This window comes from Monodelphis domestica, chromosome 2, assembly GCF_027887165.1.
Source record: "Monodelphis domestica isolate mMonDom1 chromosome 2, mMonDom1.pri, whole genome shotgun sequence".
NCBI classification, from domain to species: domain Eukaryota; kingdom Metazoa; phylum Chordata; class Mammalia; order Didelphimorphia; family Didelphidae; genus Monodelphis; species Monodelphis domestica.
This window is the reverse complement of record NC_077228.1, coordinates 321572035-321588347: the sequence shown is the minus strand read 5'-3', so window position 1 is coordinate 321588347 and position 16313 is coordinate 321572035. Positions and strand designations below refer to the sequence as shown.

Genomic DNA, 16313 nt, shown 5'->3' with positions numbered 1-16313 from the left:
AAAAACTGAATAGCCAAATCAATCAATTAATGAATGAATGAATTTTTAAAATCAATAAGAAAGAATCTTTTTGGCAGAAGCAGTTTGAAATGATCAAAAGTGCTGTGCTATGTGGTTTCCCAAAGGCTATTTATTATACAATCTCATTATTCAATATTAGGTACAGTTCATTATCCACCTGAAGCATCTTTTCAATATCAATATAGAGATGGGATAATTCCATAGGTTTCCTACCCAATTTAGTACTACTGTATAATCTGGAGAATTGATGATGTCCGGGCTAAGATGGCCACAGAGTAGAAGCAAGGATCTTCTCCTCACCACCAACCAGTATAAAACACCTCAAAACAACAAAAACCAAAATCAGATGAGTAAAGGGGGTCTTCCCTAGGGTATAGCCTTAAAGGTAGGCAAGGTTTGGGTATTTCCACACTATAAGGGGGTAAAATTACTCCTACCAAAGGTCAAACTGATCACCCCTCCCCAACTCAATCTACAGCTCCAGAGTCAGAGCAAGCAGGGGCAAACTCTAGGTTCTTAGAGGCTGGCTGAGGACACCACAGACTTACCACAGAGAGCAGCAAGACTTGGGACCTCAGGAGGCTGAGGAACACAGAGCTTGGGCACAGAGATAGGGCAGAGAGGGGATACCCATAGCAGACACAGCAGAGACTGAAAAATAGTCTCAGGGCAAAAATCACTCCATACACAGTGATCCGCCTACTCTCCTCACTCAGATTTCTGACTAGGAAGGGAAGAAAAAAGTAACATAGAATGGCCACCAACACTCAAGAACTATAATCTACAATGACCAAAACAAATAAGAACAAAACTTTGACCCTGGATAAATTCTACAGAAAAGAAAACCACCACTACCACCACTACCACCACCACCAACAACAACAACAACAATCTACAGAGGAGATAGCAGAGAGTGACAAACAAGCAAACACATCCAAACTTTAAAAAAAAAATTAAAATGGGTCACAAGCCATCCAGGAAATCAGAATGGAGGTAGAGAACCAAGTAAGGAAGATAGAACAAATTCAGCAAGAAAAGTGGGAAATTGTTAAAAAAAAAAAAAAGAATAGCACTTTAAAAGACAGAATATCCCATTTGGAAAAAGAAGCCTAGAAATCTAATTAAATGATAAACAAATTGCAGATCAGAATTGACCTGCTCAAAGCCATAAAAAGCAGGGCAGACTGAACCAAAAAGGGATTATAGATGAAAACTAGTCTTTAAAGACTAGAATTGGATAAGTAGAAGCTAATGATCTCACAAGACAGCAAGAATTAATGAAGCAAAGTCAAAAGAATGACAAATTAGAAGGAAACATGAAATATCTCACTGAAAAGATGGCTGACTTGGAAGACAGGTCTAAGAGAAACAATTTGGGAATCATAGGCCTACCTGAAAACCTGGAATTAACCTTGACATCATACTACAAGAAATTATCCAAGAAAACTGCCCTCATATACTTAAACAACAGGGCAAAATAGACTTTGAAAGAATTCATAGATTACCTTCTGCATTAAATCCTCAAAAGACAACCCCCAGGAATATAATTGCCAAATTCAAGAGATTCCAAGCTGAGGAGAAAATAATTCAAGAAGCCAGAAAGAGACAATTCATATATCAAGGAGCCCCAATCAGGATAACACAGGATCTGGCAGCCTCCACACTAAGTGAACACAAGGCTTAGAATATGATATTTAGAAAGGCAAGAGGTTTGGGTCTACAACTAAGGATCACCTACCCATCAAAACTGACTATATACTTCCAGGGGAAATATGGGCATTAACAAAATAGAATATTCCCAAGTATTTGTAAAGAAAAGACCAGAATGAAATGGAAAATTTGATGTCCAAATACAAAATTCGAGAAAAAATGTAAAAAAGGTAAACAAGAGAGGGAAAAGAAAATTTTCTTTTAAGGGCTTTATTAAGATCAAATTGTTTATGTTCCTATATGGAAAAATAATATTTGTAACTCTCAAAAATTATTCACTATCACAGCAGTTAGAAGAATTATTCATAAGTAGTGATTGGTGTACTACATGGTTTCAGATGTTATGTAAAAAAAGAAACAGGGTAGAATAGAAGATGGTACCAAGAGAAACTTGAAGGAAAAAAAAATAGAATAAATTATACCAAATAAAGAAATGCATGGGAGAGGGAAGGGAAGAATACTATTATTAGAAGGAGAGGAAAAGAGTACTAATAGGTAACACTTAAACCTTATTCTCAGTGGAATCAATTCTGAGAAAGAAGAGCACCTAGATTCATTAGGGTATGGAATTCTATCTTACATTAGAAGTTGAAAGGGAAAAACCAAGGTGTGGGGGGGGGTTAGGGGGGGACATGGAGTACCAAAAGGGAGGGAAAGAATGGGGGGATAGTATTTAATAGATCCTAAAGAAAAATAAGAGGGGAATAAGAAAGGAGGTGGTCAGAAGGGAAGTAATATAAGGGTGGGGATTAGGGGGATTGATTAAAAGCAAACCCCTGGTCTAAAAGGAAATAGAGAAAGAAAGGACAGAACTAGGAGAGGAAATCTGGCTTATCACTCTATCAACTGTGCCACCTAGCTGCCCATGAAAAATGCCTATAAAATGGCTTAAAGAAAAGCTGAGAAGCACCTTAATGATTTTTTAAAGTGACTATGCTTTAAAAAAAAGTGCTTTCCCTTGCATAGTGATTGGGCTGATTATTTAATGAATTTAGATGTGAAATGCATGAAAAGGACTCAAAGATAAGCCAGGTTTTCAGTTTTCTAGTCTTATAAATGTTTGAAATTAGCTATACTACTTGCATAATAGTTAATATGACTTGTAATTACATAGGTATCTTAAGCTTCTGGAATAGACCCAGAAATATTTCAGCAAACATTTTTCAGTTAGTCAAGAAATAGAAGCCGTGTGTTATCATAGGAAGTATATTGGAACTGGAGTCCGGCAACATCTTGGGTAAGAATCCTGCCATTGACCTTAATAGTCATGTTACCATGGGCAAGTTACTAAGCCTCTTTGGGGCTCAGACTCTTCATCTGTAAAGGAGATGGAAATAAAAGACGTCTCTGTTTCTCTCCAGCTCTAATCTGTGATCCTTTAATGCCTCTAGTACAGTACCTATTTTTCAGAGTCATTATGAGGATCAAACAAGATATTTGTGTAAAGCTCTGTGTAAACTTTAAAGCACTGCAGGAATGTCTACTCTCATTACAACAAAGGCAAAAAATATTAGTTTCTGAGACTGAACTAACCTTTGTTTCATGGGCAAAGAAAGCACTTGGAGGAACATGCTTTCTCCTGTTAGGGAATAGACTCACATGTAGCAAATCCCAAGTGTAGCAAACAAATAAATCAATAAAAACTTCTTTCTGTATATTCAACAAAAGAATGTAGAAAATGAGTAAATGACACAGAATTTGATGTCTGTAGGGATTCTTTCTTCTCTACAACAAATGGAACCAAATAAACTTTTGAGGTTTAACTCTGCTTTAAGTTTGTGAAGATTTCAAAAAATATTTTATATTCCCAATTACATGTAATAATTTTCACATACATTTTTTGAAACTGTAGAATCCAAATTGCCTCCCTCCCTCCTTTCTCTCCCCTTTCCCTGAGACTGAGTGATCTCATATGGGTTATATATGGATGATCATGCGAAACATATTTCCATATTGACCAGAACATAAATTTTCTAAAAGAGCAAAGCTACGTTTTAAGAAACTGTGATTTCTCAGTGCCTGGCACATAGTAAGTGTTTAATAAATGTTTTCCTTCCCTTCTTCATTGAACATAAGAACTCTGGATATGAAAACCAACATTTTGAAGGATAAAGATAAATTACTTTAAGAAAAGAAATAGAAAAACAATTTCTATTAAATGAGTCTGAAAAGATTACACCGAAGGGAAAGGTCAGGGTAATATTAGACAATCACCAAAAACATATAAATGCATAAATATACTTATTATAACTGCACTGTGCTCCCACAACAAACTTTACAGAGCAAACCCTAAGTCCTTATTTGCTCTAACTAAAGTGAAAAAGCAGTCAAGTTTCTTTGAGGAGTACATGTGGGCTAGGAACATCCTTACACCATTTGCTCAATATGCTATGTTGTCATGGCCAAAGAGGCAGACAAAATGCCAATTATCAAGAGCTGGCACTGGGCTTGAGGCATATTTTCCTCTTGAACAAAATGATGATATAATGGCAACTGAAAACACAATGTACTTTTGACTTCTTCACTTCAAGACCCCAGTCAGCTGGAGGAAGGTCTAACATCTGGAAAAACAGGATCATCACTAACAATTTGCAGTGAAACGAGTGCTGTATTTGAAGTCTGATTCCCAGCTCTACTGCTTAATATGCCTGATTTTATAAAAATTTCTTTGACTCTCAGTTTTGCCATCTGAAAAGTGGGAGAGGGAGTTTGAGAGGATCTAGTTTTTGAGGTTTCTTATAGCTCTAAATCTATTATCCAAATAATAGCTGTCATTATACTGTTTTAAGGTTTACAAGAGATGCCACATTTTTTGACAGATGGAGAGTAGACCCAGAGTCAGAGTCAGGAAGACTTTTATTCAAGTCCCATCACTGACACATATTGCCTATGTGACTCGGGGAAATTTATTTAACTTCTCAGTGACCCAGACACCTCTAAGACTAATTGATTTGCCAGTGAGCATTGGTAAAAGGAGTTTCTTTTCTGAGAGTTCTTTGTACCAATGAGATGACAGGTCTAATTTTTAATGCAGATTGAAGCAAACAATTCTTCCCTTTATTTCCTCCATGAATTTTTTCTCTGCTGTAAATTATGTCTTCTTTCACTACTTTATGGACATGGACATATAAATGGTACAATACAACCTATATCATATTACCTGCTTTCTTGGGGAGGAGAGAAAATTGGAAGAGAGGAAAAGAACATGGATCACAAAATATCAGAAAACAGCTACTAAAAAGTGTATTGATGAACAAGTTAATTTTGGAAAAAGATGAAAAGATCTACATGAAATTATGAAGAATGAAGCAAGCAAAGCCAAGAAAACATTATATCTAGCAATAGAAATATTGTTTGAAGAATGACCTGAGTATTTCCACTTCCAGAGAAAGAATTAATAAATAGAAACAAGAGTTTTATATATACATATATCTTTTTGTTAAATGATGCCTCCTCTAATGGTGGGAGGGGAAGGAGGAAGGGAGTTAACTAGGTATTTTAATGTAACAAAAATAATTTTTAAAAATTTTATAAACAAGGGGGCAGCTGGGTGGCTCAGTGGATTGAGAGTCAGACCTAGAGATGGGAGGTCTTAGGTTCAAATCTGGCCTCAGACTCTTCCCAGCTGTGTGACCCTGGGCAAGTCACTTGACCCCCATTGCCTAGCCCTTGCTACTCTTCTGCCTGGGAACCAATACACAGTATTGATTCCAAGATGGAAGGTAAGTGTTTTTTTTTAATAAAATTATATCAACATAAAAACTGTTTTTATTGGCTTGAAGAATATCATTTTAGAAGAGTCCATTACCTTTAAGTAGCTAGTTCCATCTTTTAATATCTCTATTAATAAGTTTTCTCCTATATCAAACTTAAATTTCCCTATTTCTAATTTTTGTCTTTTACTCCTTCCTCTTCCCTATTGGGGTAACAAGAGAAAGCAGAAATGGGCTTCCACAAGACAAGCCTTCAAGCACTCAAATAAATCTATTTCCCCCATCTTTGCCCTCCCCAAATATTTCCTTCAATCAAACTTCCCACTCACTTCAACTGACTCTCATATACAGTACACTCAAGGCCCTTGACAATTCTGGTAGCTCTTGTCTGGACATTGTAAATTACTTTAATGCCCTTCCTTAACCATAGTTCCCAGAACCAAATGCAACACACCAAATTTTGTCTGATCATAGCAAAATACAACTCCTTATTCCTGGAAGCTTTGCCTGTTTTATTGTAACTTAAGAACACATTAGTCCCTTTTGACAAATGGCCAAAGAATATGAATAAATAGACAGTATCAAAAGGAAGAAACACCTGTAAGATTGATACAGTTGACAAAAAAAAAACAGATGTAAAATAATAACTGAGTAGCCGTATCTTATTCCTCATCAGCTATCATCCTCCCATCTGTTGTAGCAGTCCTCTTCCTTGATGTAGCTTTTCCTCCATTTTAGCTTTTTAACAATCCTATTTTTGTTGTCTAATTTCCCCACCATATTCTCCTCATTTCAGCTTTGGTATCTCTAGCACTATTTTTACATTTGTATTCCATGCTTTTTTATTCATACCTGTTCAGCTTAAGTAAATGAGTATTTATTAAGCACCGAACTGTGCCAACCAATGTGCTAAGTATGGGAATACAAAGAAAGACTACTGATAAATGACTGAAAAACAAGAGGATGCTTTGAGATAACTCCAGAGAGAAGGCATTAAGATTAAGGAGGACTGAGAAAAGCTTCTTGGAAAAGGCAGGATTTTAGTTGTCATTTGAAGGAAGTTAGGAGATCCAGGAAATGGACATGAAGAGAAATAGAATTTCAGACATAGGGGACAGAGAGTGAAAATGCATGGAGTCAGGAGACAGTGCTGTATCTGAGGAACAAGAAGGAGGCCAGCATCACTGGACCTTTGCTTCCAATAGTCTATATAAATGTGTGTTTAAAACTTTAAGAGGTTGATATGTTTTCCCTGGATCTACATCTCTTCAGATAATTATTTCTCTTTGTGTCTCCAGAATTTCACTTTGGGGAGTTTACCATCTCTGCTCAGTTAATTTCCTCTATAATATGGTAGTCCATGGAATCCCATCTTTTCTTTGAACCTTTTGAAAGCTGCTTTTCCATCATCTTGAGTTATATCAGACTCTGTCCCGCTTCTCTGTCCTTCCTATACTTCATCAGGGCTTCCTGTTCATTCATAAGAACCAGCCAGGTGTCCCTTCTCTTACTGTCCCCAACAGAGCCCATCTCCAGCTTTGCTTCCAATGGCCCCTTCTCATTCCCACCTTCCCACTTAACAAATGCTACAGGAAAAACCCATCTCCTTTTATGGCTGTTACTATGTTAACAAATGATGTCTCAATGATGTCAAAGGAAAAGGATAGGCACTAATCCCTATGACCCTTCTCTTCTTCCTTTGACATTTAATCTTACCTGAAAGAATGACTTTATCAATCCTAGTAGAAGAAGAAGCTGTTTCTTCCTCAGGGTGTCCTGCTTCAAGTTGTTTTAATTTTGACCTCCAAGTACACGATGATCTTTTTCTTTCTTTTCTATATAATTTTCATCTATTCATCAGTCTCCTAACATGAAGCAGGTTTTGCCCCTGCCATTTCATATGATTTTCCTTTTTTTTTATTCCACCATTTTTTATGGAGAAGTATTCCACAACCCTTTTTGTAAGCCTGTGTTTCTTGAGAGTAGGGACTGTCTTTTGCTTTTCTTTATATTCTTAGCACATTTTAGACAATAAATGTTGGTCAATCAGCTTGTTGACTGATTTCACCTTCTATGTGGGAAAATCCACTTGTATCTTGAGGAGGAAGAACAGTCCTTTGGCTGCTGCAGAAATATCTTTATCACACTCAGTATAGGTCATTGCAAAATTGTCCCTCATCTTCATTCTTACTGTTAGTGAGAAGCTCAAGCCTTTCAAACTCGTTGTGGATGTTTACAACTCCACAGGATTTGAAATCCTTAACCTTTTCCCATAAGAAACAAAACAATGAGCAAAGCTAATATAGTGGCCAAGGGAGATTCTGAAACAGATTTAACCAATTCTCCTCATTCAGTCTCACTTCACTGTCTCCTTACTCTGACCTAGATGGTTAGCCATGACTCCTGCTAAGCCAAAGCCATAGATAGCCTGGACATCTCAACACAGAAGAGAAGCCAAGTAAATTTTTCTAGCCTTTTCCATGAACCCTCTTTCAGTTCCCCAAATAGGACTAAGATAACATAAATGTGTTGGCTCAAATTGTCCTATTCAGTCCAGTATTCTGACAGAGGTGCCAAGAGAGAAATGATTGAACTGAAAATGTCAAAAATACCTTCTCATGAGCATCCCAATTTCCCTTTTTGATAGTTTTTTAAAGTTACCATTGATCTTATGTATGATCTTATGTATGACTAATATCCTACATATGACTTGTTATAAATTCATAATAAATTATAATAAATATGCTTGTCCAAGAAAAACAAATTCTGGCAATAGCTATGTCCAAAAATCTATGTCTCATTTTCCCCCTCCCCAAAGTTGTACATATATTATCATATAATATATATTCTTCTGTTTGTCATGTGAAACATGACACATATTGCTTATAGCAGAGAAAAATCCACCTTCTTTTAATCGCCTATAGAACTCCAATCCATGAATCTGCCTAAGCATATCTTGAATATATTTATTTTAGCCTGAGCTGCCTTTTTATTTACTTATCACTAAAGAGAGGCAGTCTGGCATTAAAGGGCTAGACTTGGAAAAAGGGAGAAATGGGTTCAAGTACTGCTTCTGACACATACTCTTTGACTATGGGTAAAAGATTTGACCTCTCAGCACAGTGAAACATCATTCTAATGTTGTAAATTATAGAGGCATTGCTAATCTGTATCAGAAGAGAGATTTTCCAGTATTTTTCACCCTTGGAGTCCCCGTGCTAATGAAATCACAGGTCTGAGTCAAACAACAACAAACACAACCACCTGCTATGTTATATGCAAGTTATATGTTATATGCAAGTCATTTTGTTTGTTACAAAATGCTCTATTTTACCCACCAGAGAACTCCCTAGTCCTATTTTTCAGGTCCATGTCCCCTCTTTCAAAACTTCCACTATCTTTTAGGTTTTAGTGGTCCCCTTTTTTACCTTGGCCATCCAAGAGAGAAGAGTCTTACTCCTGAAGATGGTAGACTTTCTGTCCCTTAATCATTCCAACTGTCTTTGTCTAAATCTCTAGTTCAACTAGGTTTTAAAGTAAAACAACCAAATCTAGTGGATTCATCATGATTTTGTTTAAAGAGAGGGCAATGGTTGTTGTTTATATTCTAGTCTATATTTTAGTTTCTAGTGCCTTCCCTAGACATTACTGTTCTGTTTACCTCTTTGACTGTCTTAAGAAAACATACTACACTGGAGAAGCTGGGTAGCAAAATGGATAGAATACCAAGTCTGGACTCAGGAATACCTGGGTTCAAATCTGGCTTCAGATTTCCTAGCTGTGTGACCCTGAGCAAGTCAATTAACCCTGATTGCCTAGCCCTCAACACTTTTCTATCTTAGCATTGATACTAAGACAGGAAGTAAGGCTTAAAAAAATAATAACAAGCTACCAATAAATTGCTCTAACTATTCAAATGCAAGCATCTTGAGGACATGGCTTTTTTATTCTTAGTTTCTCAGAAATTGAATTGCTTTTAATTTGATTTATAGTGAGTAAGGAATTGTAGTCTACTTTGCTTTTGTAGTGTGCAATGGGGAAAGTATAAAAGTTTAAGATGTGTGTGTGTGTGTGTGTGTGTGTAAAATATCAAAGTTGTAAAAGGGATAGAGCACGGGGGGGGGGGGGTACTTGAGTTCAAATCCAGTCTCAGGCACTTACCATTTGTTTGAAACTAGGCAAATCCCTTAACCTGGTTTGTCTCAGTTTCCTCATCTGTAAAATGAGCCATAGAAGAATAGGGTAAGTCACTTCAGTAACTTTACCAAGAAATCCCCAAATGGGATCACAAAGAGTTGGACATGAATGCAAACAACTAAACAACAAATAGATGGATGTATGTGGGGGAAGGAAAGAGGAGAGAGAAATACAGTTCAAAGTTAGTAATAACAGACATGTTTCTTCTGTTCTTTAATATACTTTCTTCACTGTCCTTTAATATACTCCCCATCAGTAATCAAAAGGTACAAAAATCAACCTTCTTTTCTGGGTGCAAGTTTCATTCTTGTATTTTCATTGTAGTCTCATTATCAGATTACCATTAAATTGAGTGGGGTCTGTCAGACCAGGAAAGCTCTGGAAATAATGGATGATGGAGGAAATACTGTGAGTTTATTGTTGTTATTGTCTTTCTCTAAGGAAGAAATGTGTTCATTCATTCACCATTCAGTAGGGATTTATTAAAAATCTATTATATGCCAAGCACTGTGCTAGGCACTGCTTATATAAAGACAAAAATGAAGCCATCCCTGACCTTAAGGAGCTTACCCTTTATTGAGGGGAACATATACACAAGTAAGTAAATTCAAGACATATTTTAAGTTACAATGGGAGTCAGGATTGAGTGCACAAACAATCACAGAAATCAATATAGTCCTCTTTTAGGAGATGGTATTCAACTGAACCTTGAGGGCATTTAGGGGCTTTAAAATGTGGAGATGAGGAGGGAATGAATTCCAGACTTGGATCACAGACCATACAAAAGGATAGAGGGGGATGATGAATTGTCACATACAAAGAAAGGCATGTGGATCAAGTTGGCAGGTAAAGAGAATGTATGAAAAGAAATAATGTGAAATCAATAAACTCAAAACAAATTGTAAAAAAAAGTGTTCAAATGTTAAAAGTAAGAGTTCATATTTATCCCAGAGACAATAGGAAGCCATTGGAGATTCTTGAGAAGGGAAGTTACGCAGTAAGACCTATACTTTAAGAATATAATTTTGGAACCTATGTACAGAATTGATTAAAACAAGATAAAAACTATATTTAGGAAATATAGCTGCTGAAATAACCAAAGTAAGAAGTGATAAGGGTCCAAAGTCAGATAGATATCATGTGAGTGGAGAGACAGATGGGAGATGCTGTGAAATTAAAATTAACCAGACTTGGCAACTGATGGGGAAGGAATGAAAGCTAAGAATGGTCAAGTTGTAAACTTCAGTCCAACACTGTGTGGCTTAAAGAATGTCTAGGTTTGGGAGGTCCTGGGTTCAAATATGGCCCTGTGTGACCTTCCTAACTGTGTAGCTCTGCGTAAGTTACTTACCCCCTCTTGTCTAGCCCTGACTACTTTTTTGCCATAGAACCAATACACATGGTTTTAAGATAGAAGGTATGGTTTTTTTAATGTATTGAAGGACATATATAATTATAGTGTATACTTCTCATCAAATTGTTTTGCAGTTCAAAGAATGACACTATGTATTAATTCATAAAAATGGAACTACTTTTCAGTCTATAACCAGACCTTATAAATTTAAGCATTAAGAAACACTTCTTCAGGAGAATGAGAACAATTTTATCCAAACTGACTGAAAAGGACTTCATGTACATTTGGAAGAGACAAAAAACAAGTTTAACATAATTTCTTTTCCTACAGAGTTTTTGGAAGAGATACTGAAGACATGTCTGCCCAACTGTGATCTCCCTTCTTCAGAAATGAGGTCAAGTAGAATTTTATTTTTCGGTTATACAACCTAAAAGGACTGCTCCAAGAAGTGATTTCATGTCTTCCCAGCGAGAAATAAAATGAGGTCTTAAACCAGGAATAAAAACTTCATGGAGTCTTTAAGTTTTTATAATGGTCTCACCAGTAATTTGCTTTTAAAAGCATTTGTGTGTTTAACATGAACCTCTGAATTCATTCTTCAGGCTATCTCTGCAGTTATATGACATGATGTCTTTATTCTTTTTGGCAATTTGTTTAAAGCCTTAAAACACTAGCATTATTAAAAGCAATCCTGAGCTCCTTTTTCTATTGCAATTTGTTCACTATACAAAAAGAAGAGTTTCTTAAACTGATTGAAGTCACCATTTATAAAGATGATGTCCTGTCCTTTTTCTTTCTTTAACTCAATTTTCTTTAAGTTGACATTCTAAGAAGTCAATGTATTACTTTCTGATGCTTTGAGGATTCTTTCTAATGTAACATGACTTCAGAGGTTAGCAATAGGGAAAGACTTTCAGTTAGAAATGGGAACACACTGTAGCTTCTCTCTTTCTCTCAAAGGCAAATCATAATATATCTTTAGCCATATCTTACCCACTGATCCTAAAGAAGAGTTGAGAAGGGGATGAGGGGGAGAAGTGTGATGTTTGTTTATTTGTTTTTAAATAATCATATCAAGCATTATTATTACTTTTAAGTATACAATATAATGAAATCTATTCATAGTTTACTCCATTTCAATGAGTATGCTAACAATCCAGCTGAAGAGCAATAATGAAGGAGATTCTGAATTAATGGAGCCTTGGAGATTGTTGTGGGATAAATAACCACTTGGGAAGGGTAGGGAAGAAAAAAGAGCAGGGACAAAGAGGATTTCCATCTAGGGCATGGGCATTTCCAAGAAGAACACTCCCCCAAGTGCTTCAGAATGGTTACAACTTTGCAATGAACAAAGTTAAGATGAACATAAATTAATCTCTGTATGACAGTCCTTTTTGGACACCTCATTGTTGTCATTTTTCAGTCATGTGTGACTTCATGACTGCCTTTGGGATTTTTTGGACAAATATACTGGGGTGGTTTGCCATTTCCTTTTCCAGATCATTTTACAGATGATGAAACTGAGACAGAGATTCAATGATTTGCTCAGGATCACAGAGTTAGGAAGTGTCTGCAGTCAAATTTGAACTCAGAACAATGAGTCTTCCTGACTCCATCCCTAGCACTCTGTCCATTGCACCACCTAGCTTCCCCTAGGACACCTTGTACTTTGGCATATCTAGGATTTCATCAGCATGGGTGCTCCTCATTTCTTTAAAGCATATCTTTTTTTAATAAGATGAAGAGTTCTATAAGGATCTCTGTTTACTTCTTCACCTTCTTTCATCTTCCTATTTCCATCTTGCTGCTACCATGTCCCCTTCTTCCATTCTATATGTCCAATGAATTGGATTGAGTTGTCATTGAACATTTGGAACACTTTTTTTGGAACTCTTCTTGTTGGTGGGATATGTTGTTGAGAACCAAACTACAAATAAGGAGACCTGAGTTGGTCACTTCAGTTCTTTGTACCTCAGTTCTCTCCTCTTGAATTATGACATTTAAAGGAAATTGAAAAACCACATCATCCAATTTTCTATTTGTGATTCCTCTTTTGATTGTCCTTAATGTAAGCAGCTAGGTGGCACAGTGGAAAAAGCATAGAACCTAGAGTCAGAAAGACCTGAGTTCAAGACTCTGGTCAAGACAAGTCACTGAACCTCTGTTTGCCTCACTTTCCCTCATCTGTTAAAGAGAGATAATAGGGAGCAGTTGGGGTGGCTCAGTGAATTGAGAATCAGGCCTAGAGATGGGAGATCCTGGGTTCAAATCTGGATTCAGACACATCCTAGCTGTGTGACCCTGGGCAAGTCACTTAACACCCATTACGCATTGTATATATATCAATACGTATACAGTATTGATTCTAAGACAGAAGGCAAGAAAGGCAAGAAAGAGAGATAATAGTAACAGCTACCTCCTAATGAAGGATCAACTAAGATAATAATTAAGTGCTTAGCATAGGGTCCAACATGGTAAGTGCTATTTAAGTATAAATTATTATTTTCTATTATTATAGAATTGTGCCTGAGTTCAAGAAGACCTCAGTTCAAGTATGGGCTCAGATATTTATTAGTATCGTGACTCTGGACAGATCAATTAACCTCTATTTGCCTCAGCTTTCTTATCTATAAAATGGGTAGCAACTACCTCCCAGGATTATTGTGAAGATCAAATAAGGCAATAATTTTCAAGTTATTAGCACAATGCCTGATACATAGTAAGTAGGATGTAATGTTGTCTATTACCATTAATACAATTATTTCAAATAAGTAAAACTATAACAATATAGAACAATATTTGTGAAATAATTATATATTGTCATTATTATAATTTATTATAATAACAAATAACATTTATATAGTGCTTTAAAGTTCACAAAGTACCTAATCTGTTTTTTTAATCTGTCCCTGTGAGATAGATGCTATTATTATCTCCATTTTACAGATGAAGAAACTGAGGCTAAGACAGATGAAATGATTTGCCCTGGGTTACACAGCTAATAAGGAGCTAAGGCTGGATTTGAATTAAAGACTTTCTGATTGTAAACCCTTCATCTTATCTCCTGCCCCACTTCTTCACTAGGCAGCCTGTTCCAATAAGGCATAGCTCTAAATATATGCATATGATACACATAATATTTTCCTGCTTGCCTCTTGTGGTTACTATGAGAAGAAAATGAGAAAGTACTTTGAACTACATAAATACAAGATACTGCCATGGTTGTTGTTATTATTATTATTATAAGATTAGGTGGGTACAGAAGAGAATGCAGGATTAGGGGTCATTGGAAAGTTCATCCACAGAATTCAATTTCAAGAGAAATAATTCAATTCAAGCAGAATGTTGGCAGCATGCTTGATATAAATAGCTAGCGATGACATGAAGTAAACTTGTGGAGTAATATGAGCTGTGAGGATGCTCATCCCAACTCCTACACTCAGAAAAGAACTGGGTCCCAGACAAAGCTATGATCACCCATACAATTTCTATAGAGAACCTCTGAGGAGTTCAGAGAGTCTTTAATGCTTTCAGTTTGAATCCACTGTTAATGAACAATGATTAGTGGTTCAATGCCATTTAGCCAATTGACATAAATTGGCTTTTACAAATAGGTATTTACTTTGAAGATAAAGCAAGAACAGAAATCATTTCTCCCCCCATCCCATACCTGGGGGTATTCTCTTCCCAATGCCACCTTAGTCCCTGGGGAGAGTGGGCACAAGCTTTAAAAAATTTCTACCTATCCAAGTTCACTTTCAAATCACAAAGCTTTCTTGACTGCCTTTGATCTATACTAGCTCAAACAGGTAGCTTGAAACTTCATTTCTCAGCATCTGATTTCTGGTGAACCCCAGCATCAATTTCAGCTTTGAGTGACTCCCTCTCCTGATTTTTGAAGCTCACCAAGTTCTTCCCATCTCCAGTGTTCCACCTAAAACCAAGAAAGAAAGAACCTCAAGGAAAGAGAAGCAATAACAGGACCACACCTCCTCAGCTTCATGGCCACTCTGAAAGAAAGATAAAGGTCCCTCCCTCACCCAAAGCCCATGGCACCCTATCCTCCTTCCAAAATGCCAGCCACTAGAAGAGCGCAAGACCAAGAGATTTGCTTCTTGAATGCAACCAAGTTCAGGGTTTCATAGCCAACCAAGAGCCCAGATCTTCACCATATTGTGAGCTCTGAACTGTTTCAAAATGTATCTTCAAGCTCCAAATCAGGAAGCAGGACCTTCTTCCATTCTATGGCACCATGCTTTCCAAAGATAGACTCCCCAGGCTATTCTACATGAGAAGTAGCTCAGTCCCTTTGGTCACCAACCCCTACTTTCTTAAACTCATTATTGTCTTGTGCTATTACAGCTGAGTAAAGCTAGAAAGAAAGGTGCCGGGGGAAAGACTTGAGGGGCAAAGAGAGTTTTCTGGGAAGATAGTGAGTCTTTCCTCTAGTCTGCACTAACTTACTGGACTTGACCGAAGGGAGCATGATGGTCAAAGAAAAGGTCTCAAAATCAAGGAGATGTTAAAGGTCAAGTGGGAATTATTGAAAATCTTTAAAATACACTATTGTTGGTTTAAAATGTAAGTTTTTATACTAAGACTAAGAAAGCAATAGAAATAGCTATTGGGAAAAGGTTAACAGAAAAACAAAGACAGAAAGAGCTTGGAAGACACAATTCAAATCAGTTAACATTTATTAAGTACCTACTATGTGCCAGACAGTATCTCCTCTCTGGAATCCTTCTTCTTCCCCATGACCATATCATTTTCTTTCATTTTTTTCTGAGTTTAAATCTTCATTTAAATTTAAATTTACTTGTTTGTTATATTAAATACTGAAATAACACCTCCTCATCCCATTAGAGAAGGCATCATTTGGCAAAAATATATGCATATGTAAAACCATATCTTCTTTGTTTCCATTTATCAGTCCTTTCTCTAGAAGTGGTCATATACAAATTGTTCTTCAAGCAATGTTTCTGTGACTGTATACAATATTCTCTTGATTCTGCTGATTTCACTCTTCATAATTCCATGTAGAACTTTTGGTGATTTTTAAAAATTTACCTGCATGTCATTTTTGTAGGGCAGTAGTATTCCATCACAATTATATGCTATTATTAGTTTAGCCATTCCCCAAATGATGGGCATTTCAATTTCCAGTTCTTTGCCATAACAAGGAAAGTGGCTAAAATATTTTAAAACATATAGATTCTTTCATCAACTTTTCTTTCATAGGACCTTAAAACCTGAAGAGGAGAGTCAAGATGGTCTAGTATTTAGAATATAGAACTTGGTATTAGAAAGACTTGGATTTG

General features: G+C 36.4%; 1 pseudogene; it reads right to left on the bottom strand.

Annotated features, from left to right (window-relative positions):
• LOC130456943 (uncharacterized) overlaps positions 1-15481 on the bottom strand; it is a 148031-nt pseudogene extending 132550 nt beyond the window's left edge.
• Positions 15482-16313: the final 832 nt, after the last annotated feature.